The sequence below is a fragment of the Camelus bactrianus genome, chromosome 25, assembly GCF_048773025.1.
Source record: "Camelus bactrianus isolate YW-2024 breed Bactrian camel chromosome 25, ASM4877302v1, whole genome shotgun sequence".
In the NCBI taxonomy this organism is placed as follows: domain Eukaryota; kingdom Metazoa; phylum Chordata; class Mammalia; order Artiodactyla; family Camelidae; genus Camelus; species Camelus bactrianus.
In genome coordinates, this window is record NC_133563.1 from 32,425,932 (window position 1) to 32,431,931 (window position 6,000).

The 6,000-nt window shown below is 49.1% G+C and overlaps 1 long non-coding RNA gene across 1 annotated transcript in view; it reads right to left on the bottom strand.

Moving 5' to 3' along the window:
• The window catches only part of LOC141574998 (uncharacterized), a 35,703-nt gene extending 32,659 nt beyond the window's left edge, over nt 1-3,044 (bottom strand). The window contains exon 1 of the long non-coding RNA XR_012502206.1: nt 2,732-3,044. This is a non-coding gene — a long non-coding RNA (uncharacterized LOC141574998). The remainder of the gene's footprint in view (nt 1-2,731) is intronic.
• Nucleotides 3,045-6,000: the final 2,956 nt, after the last annotated feature.

Here is a 6,000-nt window from a genome sequence, read left to right on the forward strand (position 1 = left end):
CGAAGGAGTGAATAAAGGGCTGAAGGGCATGCTGGTGAGTCTTTTACAAAGTTCTACTTAGGAGCTTTTACACTCCATTGGGCCGAATGGGCCATGTGGCCACTGCTGTCTCCTAGGGAGTCTAGGAAGGAAGCAATGGGAAAAGGAGTTGGGTGTGGCTTTGAGGTTACCCTAACATGGTGTATGCAGCACTGCTGTCCTTCAGGCCCTAAGTTAACTACCACTGGTCCCATGAAACCTCTCTTGACAACCACCATCTTCACTGTTACCCCCAAATCATGCAAAGCCAGAATTGGGTGAGCAGTTAAGACTAAGGGTGCCCAGATGCTATGGCTCTGTGAATGAGTATATTTTTTCTCCTTTTCTTTGCTAAAAGTCAGATGTGAGCTCATATATTTATTCATTAGTCAGAATGCATTTATTAAGCACCTACTATGTGCCAGCCACGCCGGAAGGCACAGGAGATACCACAGTGAAAGAAAAGGGACCTGGTCTTGCCTGCATGAAACTCAGAGCCCAGCACAGAAAGAAACTAACAACAGACAAGGAGGCACAAGTATGAACAGGAAGGACGCCCACGTGCCAGTGGCAGGGAGGCACAGAGAGGAGCACGCGGCGAAGGTCAGGAAGGAGCCTCCCCAACCCTCACTGGCCACCCTGATATCCAGCAGAGACCTGAGGAATGAGAAGAAGCAGGCGGGGCCTCTTGACTGTTTCCCCCTCGCACACCCATGCAGTGTGGACAGATTGACTGCAGGGCCGGGGCAGCCACTGGGTGGGCACTCAGGGATCCAGGTAACCCAGGAGCTTCTTGAGTGACAAGAGCCTGGAGTGATGCATTTGCATCCTTTTCCAACATGAGGCTGCTCTGTTGAGGTGGGAATCCCCATGAAAAGACCAGCAGGACCCCCAGGCAGGGTCACTACTTCCCTGCCAGCACCATCTGGTTCCCTGGCCTGACGGTACTATCTCGCTCTTGTGCTTCTGTAAAACGGCTTGCTTCTATCATAGCAGCACTATTTACAATAGCCAAGACATGGAAACAGCCTAAATGTCCATCAGCAGATGACTGGATAAAGAAGATGTGGTATATTTATACAATGGAATACTACTCAGCCATAAGAACCGACAACATAACGCCATTTGCAGCAACATGGATGCTCCTGGAGAATGTCATTCTAAGTGAAGTAAGCCAGAAAGAGAAAGAAAAATACCATATGAGATTGCTCATATGTGGAATCTAAAAAAAAAAAAAAAAAAAAAAAAAACCCACAAGCAAAGCATAAATACAAAACAGAAATAGACTCAGAGACATAGAATACAAACTTGCGGTTGCCAAGGGGGTGGAGGGGGGAAGGAACAGACTGGGATTTCAAAATTGTAGAATAGATAAACAAGATTATGCTGTATAGCACAGGGAAATATATACAAGATCTTATGGTAGCTCATGGAGAAAAAAATGTGACAAATGAATATATATACGTTCACATATAACTGAAAAATTGTGCTCTACACTGGAATTTGACACAACATTGTAAAACGATTATAAATCAATAAAAAATGTTTAAAAAAAAAACTTACCCCTAAGATCCTATTTGTTCCCAAGGCTTATTACTGATTGGTCCATTTGTAACACCTCATTTGCATGTGATGTTGCAAAGTCTTGACTGGTAGTCTATAAAATCCTGTGTAAACCTACAGACGGGGTCCAGAGCTTGGAATGTTAACTCCTCTGGGCCTGCCGGCATAATAAACCTGAGCTCTCCAACCCTCCAAGTGCTGCTTGGTCTCTCGCCAGGATCCAGGTTGCTGTCACTCTGAGCTGTAACACTGAGCTGAAACACACTTTGCTGTAACATGTAACTGAACAAACACATACATGCCACACTCAGCACCTGATAGGGTGGAGGCCAGCCATCGGGAGGGCAGGCAGACAGGATGGTCTTTGGCAGGAAAGCCCTGATTCCTGGTGGGCCTTCAAGGAGACCATGCAGGGATGCCTGATGAGGAGGGCACGTCAGAGTCGACAGAGGAAGGTACATTTGGTACAGGGCCTCTTCAGGCAGCTGCGGGCGCTCCGTCCTCAGGCTTACACAGCATCTCGTCCCAACCCCCCTCACAGCCCTGATCCAAGATTTTGTGCTTGGATCACTTCCACATCTGTGTCCCCAGGTGGAAGGAGTTTCTCAGGTGTTGGGGCCATTTTTTATTTAATTGAAGTACAGTCAGTTTACAATGTTGTGTCAATTTCTGGTGTACAGCATGCTGTCTCAGCCATACATGTACCTATGTATGTTCCTTTTCATACTCTCTTTCATTATAGGTTACTGCAAGGTATTAAAGAGGGTTCCCTGTGCTATGCAGTAGGATCTTGCTGTTCATCTGTTTTATATATCGCAGTTTGTATCCGCAAACCTTGAACTCCCAGTTTACCCTGTAGAGGCCATTTTTAATTCATTCCACAACTATGCACTGAGTACCATCCATGATCACATCCTTGTCTGCATCTTCCAATAAATACATCACACCAGTGCATTCCCATTGCTGGGAACTAAGGGCTAAGGCTTCTACATAAACTACCTCCTTTGCATTTTACAGTAAGCGGCAAATTGACAGTTGAGCTCAGGCCCGACTCCAAACTGCATGCTTGGAGCCCCGCCAAAGACCACCCGCTCCCTGATACGACGCGTGTCTTTTGGGATGCCAGGACACCATGTCTGATGGTACTTACCAGGAGTAACAGTGGCAGCAGCAGCAGGAGTACCAATAGTAGCAGCAGTGACAACAGAGTAGAAGCAGTCGTAGCCGCAGCAGCAGCAAGAGCAGCAGCAGGAGGAGTAACAGTAGTGATAGCAGCAGCAGCAGCATTAGTAACAGTAGGAGCAGCAACAACAGTGGTGGCAGCAGCAGTGGCATCAGCAGCAACCTTAGCAGCGCAGTAGCAGCAGGAGTGTAACAGCAATAACAGTAGTAGCGGTCGGAGCAGCGATAACAGTCACAGGAGCAGTAGGAGTAACAGTAGTAATAGCAGCAGCAGCAGCAGCAGCAGCAGCACTAGTAACAGCGGTAACAGTAGTAGTGGTCAGAGCAGCGGTAGCAGTCACCGCAGCAGCAGGAGTAACAGTAGTAATAGTAGCAGTAGGAGTAGCAGTAGTAATAGTAGCAGTAGGAGTAACAGTAGTAATAGCAGCAGCAGCAGCAGCAGCAGCACTAGTAACAGCGGTAACAGCAGTAGCAGTCAGAGCAGCGGTAGCAGTCACCGCAGCAGCAGGAGTAACAGTAGTAATAGTAGCAGTAGGAGTAACAGTAGTAATAGCAGCAGCAGCACTAGTAACAGCGGTAACAGGAGTTGTGGTCGGAGCGGCAGCAGCAGTCGCAGCAGCAGCAGCCAGCAGCTATGGCAGCCGCAGTAGTAACAGTAGCAGCAGCAGTGGCAGTCGCAGCCGTGGCGACGGCGGCGCAAGTGGCTGTGGCCACAGCCTGAGGAGCCGCAGGGTGACAGTCTCCACCCCTGTGGAGTAAAGGCCTTTTCTTTTGCCCTCTGGGTCCCAGTGCCTCGCACTGCTCCTACACATAGCAAGTCCTCGCGCACCCCTTGATGAATGAGTGAATGAAGGAGTTGCAGGGAGAAGGACTCCCTACGTCGAGGTGAGCACTGGGAGAACGGGGCAGGCTGGTTGCTTGCACAGCCTGGGCCTTAGGGACCCCCTTGGAGTCCCCTGTGAGGACAGAGGTGGGTTTCTTCTCTCTCTGCCCCCGGAGTTGAACAAGGAAGCATGTGGCTTTAGCTGCCAAAGGAACTATTGGCATTTCGTGATGATTTGTGAAGTGAGCAGAAACTGATCTCTCCATGCCTGGGCTCACATTTCCTCTTGATTTCCTGTCCAGAAATTCGCTTATTTTTCAAATCACATGAAGTCAGAAACCCATGGACGTGATAACAGCCATTAGCTGTAAAATTTGGGATGATAAATTTCTTCTTGACAAATGGGTATTTTTCATCTGGGTTTAAGAAAAAAAAAAACAGAACCAGGAAAAACATATTTGTAAGAAAGAAGCTGTTTCTTTTCACAACTTTAAATCTGGAAGAAGATCTGAGGCAGGGCAGGGCTGGCTGCGGCTGACTTCAGCCATCGCGGCGGCTTGCAGGGAACTGACATCACTGTTGTCTTTGGAACACGTTTGAGGCTCCAGAAAGGGAAGATAAAGTCTCCACCAAACAAGTCCATGGAATTGAAAACAACCAAAGGCAATCGTGTCCTCTGGAGCTAAAGTCTGGAGAGAATTCACTCATCTTATAATCAAATTAGGTGAAGGGGTGAAAGGCAGGCCAAGCAGAGGGTCCTCATGGGATCTATTTTCCCGTGGGGCTGAGGAATAACTGAGCAAACGCATGTCCTGAAAGAAGGTTCTGGGACAAAGGTCCCACGTTGGGGAGGTGCGGTGACTGGAGACTGTCTGCAGACCCTGAGGTCAGTCCCATGTCTTCTGGACTGAGTTTAGGGTGGGGGGCTAGTTCCGCATGACTCTGAGACACTGGAAGCATGAAGCAGCCATGCTGTAAGGTCTGGGGGACACCACAGTGGGGTGAGGGGGTTCCCCGCCCTCCAGCAGAGCGCACCTAACAGCTTTGTTACATAGGGGATGACATTCTCCACTGGCCATTGGCAAGTTTCAGCCATGGGATCCCAGGTGTCAGGAAGCCAAAAGCGCAGCAGGGAAGGCAGCCGAAAGGCTCATGCTTATGACATCCAGGTGACTCTGACCCTCCCCTCAGTCCCAGAACTGTCGGGAAATCCTGGCCACAGGAGAAGTTGAAAGCCTTTACTGGTGGTTTCTTTTCACTCTGCAGCTGAAGAAATCCCAGGTAAAACTCAAGTTAAGAATGTAAACACACTTTAATAAAAATATTAGGCGCCATCTATTGTGTTTATTTTTTCCACCCAGACCCCTACATCTCCCAGGAAATCAACCCTCCTCGCCCGGTGTGCCTATCTGTCCACAGCTCCCACCTGCTCTAGACAAGATCAGGGGGCTGGGAGGTAGCAGGTCCCTTCCGCCAGTGGGAGACCCAGGCAGGGCTATTCAGAACGTTCCTGTGAAAACCAGTCTAGAGATGCTGGGAAATAAATGGTCCTCATTATTGCCTCGGGATTCGGGCTACGGAAATAGAGGTTTGGGATGTGCCGATGGCATCTTGTCCACAGAGAGCCCAGAGTCGCTTTTCTACTGACGTGACAATGAAATTGACACACAGGGGCAGGTGAAACGCTGTTAGGAACTTGGTCAGTGAGGTCACCGGGGCCCCTAGTTCTGGCTAGAACTCTAGCAGGTTTCTAGCCTGCATTTCCTTCTGCTCTAAGCCCGTATTTCCCTCCTTCCTCCCTCCCTCCCCTCCTCCCTTCCTTCCTAATTCAACTTAACTTTTAGTTGAGTTCTTTTGAAAGAGTTCTGTCTCACTGAAGAATCAGCGCTTGGAAGTGACAGGCTCTACCATCCAGGTTTACCTGGCCAGGTGGGGTGTAAGGTGTGGGGAGTCCTCTGTTACTCCTAGGAAGCTGGCAGCCCCTCAAATGCAGCAGGAACAGAGCAGTTGGTTAAACTGTTAAAGTGTGTACCTTAAACCTGCGACCCCAAACCTCCTGAGAAGGGCATTTAGAGGACTTAGAAAATACCGGACTGTTAGGCAGTGCTTCCTCCCTCTTGCAGCCTTCACTGTTGTACTGCAGTCAAGGGATGACCTTCCACCCAAACCAATTTTTTAATGGCTGTTTAGAGGCATTTTCCACCCATGGGGCAGCCACCCAAGATCACTGCGAATCAGATTTTGGAGGCTTGTGAATTTGCAAAAGCCCAGCTCCTTACCCCAGTAAGGTTACAAATGGAAAGACGATCACGACCCAGGAAGAGGTGGAAGACTGGGGAAGTCAGGCCCTTCATACTCCTCCAGAAATACCCTCTCCGCACACTCTCCTTACAGCCTGGGGCACGGGACAGATT